Raw genomic sequence first — 12526 nt, forward strand, 5'->3', positions numbered from 1 at the left:
CCTGGGGAGGGCAAACAGCTTTGCATATCTCTCTATCAATGTTATAGAGGGTGAACAATGTATTAGTTTACCCTGTATAAGCTTTATTTGGGGTTTGGACCCCATTGGGAGTTGAGTATCTGAGAGTTAAAGACAGGAACACTTCTTAAGCTGCTTTAAGCTGTTTGGGGACATAGTTCAGACCTAGGTCTGGGTTTGAAGCAGCCTAGCGGGACTGGCTCGAACCAGGTAAAGCACTGAAGTCCCAAGCTGACCAAATGCCTTACTAAGGCTATTTAAAACATATTCCAGTTATGTCATATATACATTCATAAGCATGTTTCCATAAAGTCTCATGGGATGCAGTGTCACAGACATCAATCTGTATTATTAGTGTTTTTGAAATGTATCTGTATTGCACTAGATCAGTGATACTCAGGCTGAGAGTCATGAGCTGCAAGAGGCTCTTTAATGTCTCTCATGCAGCTCTTTGCAGCACATGATATTAAAGTTATTAACTAATCAGGATACTTTTACTGGTATTAACCAATTAAGGTATCAACTTGCACTAAGTTATTAACCTATTTGCTGTGAGAATAATATATAAAATTAAATATTTCCCCATCATACTGTTTGAATATGAATATATAGTACTATAGTAAATGAAACAATGAATTCACACTACTGTGGCTCTTTTAGGTAATGTTGATCGCTAATTTGGCTCCTGAACCAGTGATATCTGAGTATCACTACATTAGATCCTTGTTCAGTGGATGCAGCTTCAAGCCAATAATGAGTGATACTTATGAGGATCTCTACAATGTTACATTTTCCAAGGACACTGTTCTGATGTATTATAGCCATAACTAGGTTTTACAGTTTAAGATGATGGACTATAGGTTGATTTTTTTCATTTATTTACTATCCATATTGTCTAATTCAGGCCTATTGGAAGTGTGTGGAAAAATACATTGAAGAGCATGAAGTTTATCCTTCTGACGCTGGCACAGAATAAAAGTTAAGCACTGGAGGGCAGCTCAGTAAATAAGATCTACATATGGCCACCGCCACTGTCTGCTGGCAAGCACCACCATTAGATCACTGTGATGGTGTGATGCTCCTTGGGGTACCCAGGACTGTGAATCACCTTCTATACCCCCCACTTCTTGTTTCCAGCGAGAAGCAGAATTACTTGTGCTTAGATGGTGTCATAAACAGATAGCTAAGGGTTAATGTTTCTTTTACCTGTGAAGGGTTAACAAAGAGAACCACACACCTGACCAGAGGACCAATCAGGAAACAGGATTTTTCAAAGCTCAAGGGAGGGAATTTGTGGGTGTTCTTGGTCTTGGGTCTTTGTCTGTTCTGTGCTCTCTCAGCTATGAGAGGATTTATTTCCAGTCCTTCTAATCTTCTGTTTCCCAGTTGTAATACAAAATGGTCAGCAAAGTATAGTTCTTTAAATGTTTTGCTGTATTTGGCATCTGTGTATCTGGCTGGTGAGTCTTTATGTGTATTTGGCTATAAGTACTTTAAATTGTATTGTTTTGATAAGGCTGTTTATCCTTTTTCTACTGTTTATTATTTTTCTTATAAGTTGAGAACCTGTATCTTACCATATCTAGATTACAAGAACTGTTATTCTAGTCTTTCTTTTTCTTTTTTATTAAATTTTGCTTTTGAAGACCTGTTGATTTTTTTTTGTGTTGACCCACGCAAAAAATTGGTGGGAGAAAGGAAAGACGGAGGGAGGGAAACTGCCTCTGTGTTTAACTCTCCTAGTGTCCAGGGTGGGAAGAAGCTAATGGGGGAAGACAGATAGAATCTTTTCTGTTTCCTTGTTCCTTTGGGTTGTCTCTTTGTGGAGAGAGAAGACATGCTTCTTGGTAATGTGATGCTAAAGAGCGTTGCATCATAACTCTTCATGTAATCAGAGAGGAAATTCTGGGTGGGAGAGAGGTGGGGGGAATGGTTTATTTCCCTGTGTTAGGAGACTCAGGGCATCTGAGTTGTGGGGTCCCACAGGGAAGTTTGGGGGACCCAAGTGTACCAGGCACTGATTCCTGGTTGGTGGCAGCCTATCAGATCTAAGCTGGTAATTAAGCTTAGAGGGTTCATGCTAGCTTCTCAGGTTATGAACGCTAAGGTTCAAATCTGAGTAGGAAGCTATGACAGATGGGTGCTAGATCCCTGACATCACTAGCCTGTCAACCACCCAAACAATCTCCCCTGGGCTATGCCAGCCATTACTTTGCCTTGCAGGTTAACAATAGGTGTGCCCCAGGACCTGATCCCCTTTGAAATGTCCCCCTGTGGAGTCCAGGTCCTTATTGACTGAACACTCACAGTAATAACAGGTCTGCTATCCACAAAGGAACAATGTACAATGATTCAACTAAGGATCAGCACCTTGTATAATACCAGAGCACTGAGACATATTTATAGTGAAAATAGCAATACGCTTATTATCAAAGATTCAACGTATAGTGAGAAGGGATAATAGAAACAGAAGGGTTACATATAAAATAAGTTTAGTCTCTAGAAATTGTTATGATTTTAACAGACTAACCTTCTGTCTAAAGAAGTTTATCTCATGCAAATGTCCTTTGCAGAGTTTCCAATCAGGGCAAGTTATGAGTTTATTTTCATCAGTGTAATCACACTGCTCAATTACTTCCTAGCTGCAGGATAAACCGGTGTATCTTTGCGTTCTCCTTCCCCAAACTTCATTGTCTGTACCTCAAAGCCAAGATAACCTCCCGGAACTTATTCTCCAGTGTGCTGCCTCTTTGTTGATTTCACATCCCCCCGTTGACTTTGTATGTAAATGGCTTATAATGCTTGATTGCATGCAAACTGAGAAAGACAGATGAATAAACATCTTTTGTCTGTCAGAAACCTGTTTATCAGCTCTGCCTTGATACAGACTTTATGATCATATTTTCACTTCATAAGTAACTCTTTACATAGTATCTGTACATACATTTCACAACCATGTTAATGACCAGTGTGACGCTGGTGTTTCTTGAAGACTTCACATGATATTTTTTGGGGAAGCAGAATGCACATATCAGGATATTCTGGTAAGCCTATTGCCAGCTGGCACTGAGTGGTTTGTGGGCCACAGATGGGGTTTGGGACTGGAAGTAGAGGTCCTCCCTTACGTGTGCAGCCAGGGCCATTTCTAGGAGTGGGCAAGGAGGACTGTCACCCTGGGTGCCAACTTCCAGCTGAGTGTTGGCATTTATGTTGCTTGGCTCCTGCTTGGCTCCTGGCTAAGGCCACTTTATGTTGCTTGGCTCCTGGCTAAGGCCACTTTTGTGTTCAGCAGCTGGAGTGTTGGCACTAGAACTTGGTACCCACTTTGGAAATGGGTTCAGTAGAACCTCTACTGCTACTTCTATAAGCTCTTTGCCCCCTTCCCGTATATCAGATGTTATGTCATGGATATACCCATGGCACAGGTTTGTCCAGAAATGTGGGTACAACCGATTGCTACATGGCAAGATTCCCAGCTGGATTCTGCCACTAATGGTAGAGCACCCCTTCATTTTAGTGCCAAGAGGCCCCACTATGCCCTATGTGTACATTAAAGGGAATGGGATTCCTCCTTTACATAGGGTCCTAGACCTAGCTCTTCAAAGATATTTAGGCATGTAACTCCCATTGATTTCAATGGAGTTAGATACTTAATTACCTTTTGAACATCCGGGTTCTAAATCTTTTGTACAACAATGACATCATTTCAAGAGGTGTCCAAACACACTAAATTTTGAGCAGGGACTTCTTCTCCCTTGAACTTAGGCCAATACACAACTGAGTGTTACGTCACTAGCACTGAGTTTGCCAGTTTAGATCCTCATCTCATGAAAATCAGCAAAGCTCCATTGAACTCAGTGGAACCATGCCAATTTAAATTAGGTGAGGGTCTGGCCTATTACATTTTTGTATTAATAATAATCCTCTGGCCCCTAAGTTGAGGTAAAAATTGTCATTTCTCCCTTCCTGGAATTTGTTTCTGCTAAAACAACATATCTTCAGGTTTAATTAATTTCTTAAAATTAAATTAATATGTTTGGGTACACTTCAAACATCTTCATTGTCCCAGAACAAATTAACCTGCTAGCTTGTTGTATTTTTAAACCTTGCATTCAAAACCTTATAAGCGAAATTCATAAATATGCAAAACAGAAGAGTCATACTTTACTTTTCATAGAACTTCATTAACAAGAAAATAAAGGTAGAACATTGCCCGAATGCAGCATAGTTCAATTCTATAATATTGTTTTAACAATCAGGGAACACATACAATTGTAAGGACCTATCTGCACTGACAAAGGTATTGGATTGATGGATCATGTTTTAGAACGTTGACTCCAACTTTGATATAAAATGAGTTGGTCTTACCGTAATCATGTTCAGAGTTGAAACACAATTTATTAATATGATTATAACATAGTATGATCCTATCTACATTGGCAAGATCAACAGTTATAACGTTATCGAGTAACAGGCTCCCTAATTTAGCCATTTTTATTCTACCTTTCTGTGCATTGTCTATATTAGGAATATCTGCACTGGTATAATTAAATTGATTTAATTACACTAGAGAAAAACACTAATATAGAGGCATTACAGTGGTGTGAAGTGAGGCTTATACCTAAAAAAAAGCTCTATATAGAACAAAGGCTTGTCTCTTTCACCAACAGAAGTTAGTCCAATAAAAGATATTACTTTACCCACCTTGTCTTTCACAGATTTATGTGGTAGTTTAGGAAATAAAGCTATAAGGCCTTAGATGAGAGGTTCCCACACTGTGATCCATGTACCATGCTAGTTTCTGGAGCATGGGGAGGAGGAGTTGAACAACAAAAGTGATCTGTGTCATTAACATTTAAAAAAACATCAAAACACCTATTGCACTCAACAGAGCTAGCAGGTCATAAATACTTTTCCAGTGTTTCTTATCTGTGGGAGCAACAGACAAGCCTAGGACAGGAGGTGTCAACAAAGCAATCTACTGAGAACCCCTGTCTTAGATGTAACAATGCAGTAACGGTTGGCAAATGTAGACTTTTTAATGGCAACCACTATGTAAATGCTACAATATCAAACTGAGAGAAGAAATCAAGTCATGTCTAGCAGTGGCTAGTTCTAGAACCAGCATTAATCACTATTTTCATTAGTATCTTGGAGAATGGAGTGAAGAATATGGGCCCCAATCTTGTTCCCACAAACGTCTATGAAAGTTTGCCTTCAATGAGTGAAGGATCATGTCCTATACCTGTGAACACTACTGAAGTGAGAGGGATTGCAAAGGACAGGACTAATATATGATCCCAATAAATCGAAGAAATGGACTGAAATCAATAATGGGAGGTTCCATAAAGATAAATGCAAAGTACTACACATAGGCATGAATATTATGCAACACCTGAGAATGGGGAAATACTGTCAAGGCAGAGCCTGACTATGAGAAAGAGACTGGGTGTCAGAATGGATGACAAACGACAAGGTGGAGTCAGTACACTGATGCTGTCACAAACAGGCAGCTGGCATAATAGGTTGTATTAATTAGGTGTCAACAGGTTCATTAGTCTGCTTTACTCACCATCAGAGAGGTCTCCATTACAGAACTGTGTTCAGGTTCAGGCCCCACATTTTTTAAAAAGAGAGACAATTTCAAGAGAATTCAGAGGAGAAAAAAGAATTATAAAAGCTTTGGCAAAAATGAGGCCTATGCGTGGGATTTTCAAAAGTGCCTAAGTGACTTAGGAGTACAAGTCCCACATTGGAAAGATTTAGGAAATCCTGATTTAGGAAAGACTAAGACAGGGCATGCTCAGTGTAAGGGAAATTAAGACAGCAAGAAGGGAAGATAACTGCTTATGCATACAAAAAGGGTTATTATAAAAGGGACAAGGACCATGTATTGTCATTAGCTAATGAGGATTGGAAACAATGATATGTTTGAAGACTGTGGGGAAGGAGCCAGATGAAAGGGAGTGGGTGAAGATGTGAGAGGCAGGTGTGGGGAAGATGAGGAGTTGAGGCTGTGTAGCAGGTGGAAGAGTTCTTCCAAATCAGAAGCTGTGGTGGAATAGAGTAGAGGAAGGAATAAATGAGAGGAAGGGGGAGATGAAAGCACAGGGCAGCTAGTCAATTTCCTTTTTGAAAAAAAATAAGATCCTGTGCAGAAAGAGACCACTGGGGCAAGTGGCATTAACAGAATCAAAGATGAAGGAAAGTCAATTGGGAATGAAGCCACACACTCTAAAAGAGCTCCAGGGGTCACAGAAGACAATCACCAGCCTACCTTCTGAGCAATATAGGTGTCTGTGTAAGAATAGACTTGCACTACAAGAAGTCCCACTGCCTCTCGGACTTTCTCCAGAGTTGCTTAGCAACATGGAGCAAAAGGAGGCTACAAAGTGTGAACCAGGATTGTTGGAACAATAAGATTGTTGGAACATGTCCACACTAGGATAAATGATGTGGTTTTACACAGACATAGCTAGTGATTGCTAGCACATTGTAGAATAATAGTGTAGACAGGGAAAGATGTTTGTTTTTATCTTGATGCAGTTGGTTGAAGTGAGCCATAGAATGGAGCCTAGAATTCATCTTGACCAGCTACATAGAGGACAGACTTTACAACATGTTAAGTATCTTGTTGTAACAACATACATTTATTTACAATTTAGATATGGCTTAAGAGAGTGGAGAAGAAAAGGAGTTCAAGTGGAGAATAGAAAGAGGGTCAAGCTGTAATCAGAGGGCATGGACTCAGCAGAGGAGAGGGACACTAGTGAGAAAGGTAGAAGGTGGAGAGAGTCAGAGTGGTCAGAGATGTTGTGTCTTGGAGATCACAAAAGTAGGAGATGAGATGGGGGTGGGAGGAAGGTGGAAGAGGAGAGTATGTAACACAGAGGGAGATAAGGAATGGCCAAAGAGTGGAAATTCAGTGCGGGAAGGGTCATCCAGAGAGCATTTTGGGGTGTGAACTAAAGATCGGAAGCCCAAGCATGGACTTGGTTGGGGAGCTGTTTCAGAGCTGCAGGTTGAATGGGTAAGTTGGGGAGAAAAAATGGCAGGCAGCAGAGCTGGAGGGATCTTTAACATGGAAGCTGAAATCTCAAAGAATGAGAGTGGAGCAAATGAAGGAAAGGAAGAAAGAGGAGCCGGGAGCTGAAATCAGAAGAGGAGCCTGGAGAATAGTAGCTAACAGCTATGCAGTGGGAAAGGGGAGAGAAAAGCTGGATGGAGGGTGCTTTGAAGGAGGCAAAAGAGAGGCTGCAGAGAAGTGTTGGAAGTGGGAGAGACAGGAAAGCACCAGGCTGGTGCTGCTGCAGTGTGAGAGAGGAGGGGAGACCACTAGCAGAGGGCAGCCACCAAAGCAGAGGGGAGAGCTAGGTTTCAACATGGGGGGAATGAACTGTAAGACAGCTTGCTGAAGATGGAGTGGGAATTCTAGAGTGCACAGCAGAAAGGAAGGAAGCTGATGTGACCAATTACTGTGGGCCATGGCAGAAAATGGAGAGAGCTATGGGAAGAGGCAGGATTGGAACTAGAATCATAGATTATAAGAGTTGGAAGGGACTTCAGGAGATCATCTAGTGCAACCCTCTGCTCAAAAGCAGGACCCATCCCCAAATAGCACTCTCAAAGATTGAACTCACAACCCTGGGTTTAGCAGGCCAATGCTCAAACCACTGAGCTATCACTCCAACCAAGTGTGAGACAGTGGCAAAGATGTGCTGAGTACTTTGAGGATGGGGTGGGGTGAGAGCTGTTGAGGCAAAGCAGAGCAGCATGAAGAAAGCAGAGAATATTGGTGGAATAGAGAGACATAAGGGAAGGGAGCAGGATAATAGAGGAGAGACACCAAGATAGGAATGTTAGAAACATGATGGGGCAGTGATTAGCAATGAATTTGGAGGGGAACTGTGAATGAAAGTGACAGTCTACTCAGTCCAGTGAGGCAGCAATCTGTCAGCTAAATCAGGTAACAATGTCTCAGTTAAATCAAAGTGGGGAACAATTAACCAATTACAGTAGCTTGGAGCCTGCCTCCATGGGTACATTTGAAGATTGGCTTGCTGCCACAGAGTAAAGGAATGAATGCTACAGCTGGCTGCTTCATTCAAAATATCACAGAGACAACCTTGTATTAGTGATGACAGCTCCAGCTGCTCCTCATTTCCTCATGGAAAGGAGAAGGGTGTTCCAGACTGGCAGTAGGTCTGAAGAAATAATTTATAATAAACCCTCCTCCCTCGCTAGTTTCGGAAGGGTCTATCAGCCTTCCAAACTGGTAAACAGCATCATAAGGTCACCAGCCTATCTGAGAGTGGAGTTGCAGCTGGGAGGAAGTCCTACCCTTCAGAGCAGGCTGACAATTGGTATCCAGAGCTACCAGTCATAGCAAGTGGCCTAAGAGACTGAGAGGCTCAGACAGCATGGTGACAGGCATGGTATAAGAAAGACAGATAGATTGTGCAGTCCCCAGATCTGAGTATTTAAAATCAATGTGGAAGCAAGACTACAAACACCGGCGAAAGAAGCTAGCAGAAAATCAATCAACCAAGGGAAAGTAAGAAATTAGTTTCTTGCACTTCCCACGCATGGCCAGATTCTGCCACCCTTACTCTCATTGAGTAGGAAATTTCACAGTGAGTAGTCCCAGCTGAAGTCAGTGGAAGTATTTGACAAGTAAGGTACTTCTTAACATGCGTAAGGGTGGCAGAATTTGGTTCAAAGTAATATTAAACTAGGATTAATGACATGAAGAGATATGAGGTATCTTGAATGAAGAACAATAGAAAGTAGCAGAAAGCAGGATAGAAAGGTGTAAAACACAGCAAAATCAAAATAGACACCTGAGTAGGGTATACTACAGATATCAGTAATACAGATAAGAACGAAATAGCTATAACAGTTAGGTAGACGAGGCAAAAGAAGTAGGAATTATCTTTACCAATGTATTTAAGATCCTTAAAGAAAGCAGTGTAAATTTGGACTATTTTAAGCAATATAAGTTTTATTCATTTCCTGGTATGTAAGTTTAAATTAGAACCAACTTAAATTCTACAGCCACAGCATTAAGGAGAGAACACCACAGCACGACCTAATGTAGAAAGCCATCCTACTTCGGGAGTATCTGGATAGCTCAGTGGTTTGAGCATTGGCCTGCTAAACCCAGGATTGTGACTTCAATCCTTGAGGGGACCATTTGGGGATTGGTCCTGCTTTGAGCAGGGGGTTGGACTAGATAATCTCCTGAGGTCCCTTCCCACAGCTAATAATGGATGATTCTATGTTTACCTGGCCAGTGTTCAATGTGTGGGGAGCATGGGTTTACTGTTTATGAGGAGAGGGTTAATTGTAAGGTTGTGGGAGAAAAGAAGTAAACATCTGGAGCAGACTGAGCTGGTAGTGAGATGTCATTCCAAGAACTAGCAATATCAGATTATAGTAGTTATCATGAAGGCAACTCGCTGTTTAATTAGCAAGATTTACAGGTTCTTCAGTAAGTTACTTAGATGCCAACTAAAACTGTTTTTTAATTGCCTGGTGTCTGTAAGTATCAAGAGTAACTCGATGACTGTAGATAAAAAGCAACTTGGGTCTGCTGGTTTCTGTTGTCTGACTACCTCTTCCCAAATCTGCAGACAGGTACAGTATTCCAATCCTAACCCCTGTCCACATCTTAGAACGGTTTACACATTCTCATCACTAGTTACTAAGAGCTACCTGTTACAGTAGGTGAATCTCAGTAATTAACGAGCAAGTGATTTTTAATTGTGCATTACACAAGGAATGTTTATAATACTACAAGCTCTTATTAAGGTGACTATACTGAGAAGGAAGTGAATGTTTAGGTGTCACTCTTGTGTAAGAAATGTCTTGGCTATGTTGGTCATGACCAGAGTTCAAAATGAATTTTCTCATTATCCCAGAGGACCCAGTTGAGATTATTCTTGAGGATGCCTGTCCTCTCAACATAGTCCTCCCTTCAACAAATTCCATTTTCTTCATGTCTACTAATCCTCTTTTCTCTACTTTGTGCTTAAAAGTTGTATCGCTTTAAATATATCAGTAGAGTTAGTTGGTCAAAATAAACTTTAAACTCCTTCTGAATTTACCTACAATTGCCCTGTCTGCACTAGGACTGTAATGTGTTAGCTAACTGGTGTCAAAAATACACTTTTTTTTCCTAGTGTAGGCATGGTGTTTGTGTAGACTGTGGAATTCTACAATTTGACCACAGTCATAAATGGAGCAGTGAGGGATCAATCCCATGTCTAAGGTAAGAGTGACTGGAATCTGCTCTATTTTATTCAAATTAGGTGCAATCCTAATTCTCCAGGCGTATTGCCTGGGAGGCTATTTCAGCTGAGAAAAATTGGGCACTCATATTAATATAGATGCTTGAATTACATGTAAAATATTAGGATGTCTGAGCTGCAATGAGTAATAAACAGGTAACTTTTAATAGTGCATTATGTAAGAGAGCTTTATGATATTGCATATTGTCATTAAAGTAATTATACTGAAAAGGAAGTGACTCTTTGGGTGTCATTTTTGGGCCTAGCACTTTGATGTGATTTGCTGAATGTGTGTGAAGAGCCCAGTGAGCATTGTATGCCAGACCCTTCCAGCTAGTCCATCAGATTATACTTATGCAGAAATGAACTCCTGCTGCTAACTAAAATTAAACAGTTACATTGGTGAGTTATTTTTCTATATAACACACAATATTAATAGTGTTGTACTCAACAGTTAGCTTATAGCATTAACTCCACATGAAAGCCTTGGGTGCCCTTAATAAAATGTGTCAGAGGAAAGTATAGTTTTAGCCATGTTAAAAGATATCCCCTCATCCACCTTGTCTCTCAGAGAAAAGTATGCGTTTGAGACCTGTCTCCACAGCAATTCTATGTTAACTTTCTACTTGCTGGAGTTACATTTTCTGACTGGACTACACAATCCTCCTTTAGTCTAGTTCTTAACTGTCATGCACTCTGCATATTATAGAGACAAGATGGGTGAGGTAATAGCTTTTATTGGATCAACTTCTGTAGATGATTCTGTTGGTGAGAGAGACAAGCTGTCTAGCTTACACAGAGCTTATCCTCAGGTCTGGGCAAAATGCACCCTGAATAATCATTTATATAACTGCAAAATTAGAATGGTAGCATTTTACACCCACTAGGCAGTTTGTAGACATACGTAAATGATGACAAAAGGTGCTAGGCAGTGGAGAATTACAGCCTTGCACCCACCCTATGCATAGTGCTTCCCAGATGCACCTCCAACACTTGGTCACTTTTTGAGCCCAGAATACAACTAAAGGCTTTGTTTTCACTGCCAAAAGAGAGATTTTTACTGTGAGATAATTAAAGTGAAGTAGCTGTAAAATTCTAGTGAAGACAAGGCACTGTCATTTTTACTACAAGGTAGCTAGGTGAGATCAACTCTATATCCCCACCCATGTTTGACTTCATCTAGCCTACCTTGCAGTGAAAACAACAACATGTTGTCTCAACAAGGAACAGCTATCCCTTTTTTGCAATGAAGACTTAGCCCTCGTCTACACTACAGAGTTAGGTTGACGTAAGGCTACTTACATTGACCTAACTCTGTGAGCATCTACACTAAAATGTAGCTCCCACCAATGTAACTCATTACAGCAACTTATATAACTCCACCTCCATGAGAGGCATAGTGCTTTAGTTGATGTAGTTAGGTTGATGCAGTGTCAGTGTAGACACTGCATTGCTTACATCTAGAGTGACCTGATGTCCTGACTTTATAGGGACAATCCCAGTATTTAGGGCTTTGTCTTATATAGGTGCCTATTACCCATCAGCCTCTGACCCAATTTTTCACACTTGCTATCTGGTCACCCTACTTACATCCACTGTTGCTGCCATCTCACAATGCCCCACATGGGCAGTTAAATCAGTGCAAGTGCACCTGGTGAGAATGTGCACCACCAACACAAGGAACATAATGTGGACATGTAAAACTGATTTAACTACTACCATGACTGTATGTCAACATAACTTAGGTAGACTTAATTTTGTAATTGCCCCCCTACCCTCCCAAGATTTGAAATTATCTTGTCCCCTCATTGGTCCTTTGTCAGGTGTCACTCAGGTTACCTGAACTTCTTAACCCCTTATAGGTAAAAGGATTTTGGTGCCTCTGGCCAGGAGGGATTTTATAGTATTATCTACAGGAGGGTTGTTACCCTTCCCTTTCTAGTGATGACAGAGTAGAATTAGTGAACTAGTGTAAATTGCCATGATCTGTTCATGAGACTAGGGTGTGATTTGCACAATGACCCATTGTCATAAAGCATAAGTCCCAATTCTGAACCTTAGCATCCAAAATGTGGGTGCCTGCATGAAACCTCCAAGCTTAATTACCAGCTTAGATCTGATAGCGCTGCCACCAGCCAGGAATTCCAGTGCCTGGCTCACTCTGGTCTCCCCAAAACCTTCCCTGGGGGACCCCAAGACTCAGATGCCCTGAGTCTTAC

This window comes from Chelonoidis abingdonii, chromosome 1 (assembly GCF_003597395.2).
Source record: "Chelonoidis abingdonii isolate Lonesome George chromosome 1, CheloAbing_2.0, whole genome shotgun sequence".
NCBI classification, from domain to species: domain Eukaryota; kingdom Metazoa; phylum Chordata; order Testudines; family Testudinidae; genus Chelonoidis; species Chelonoidis abingdonii.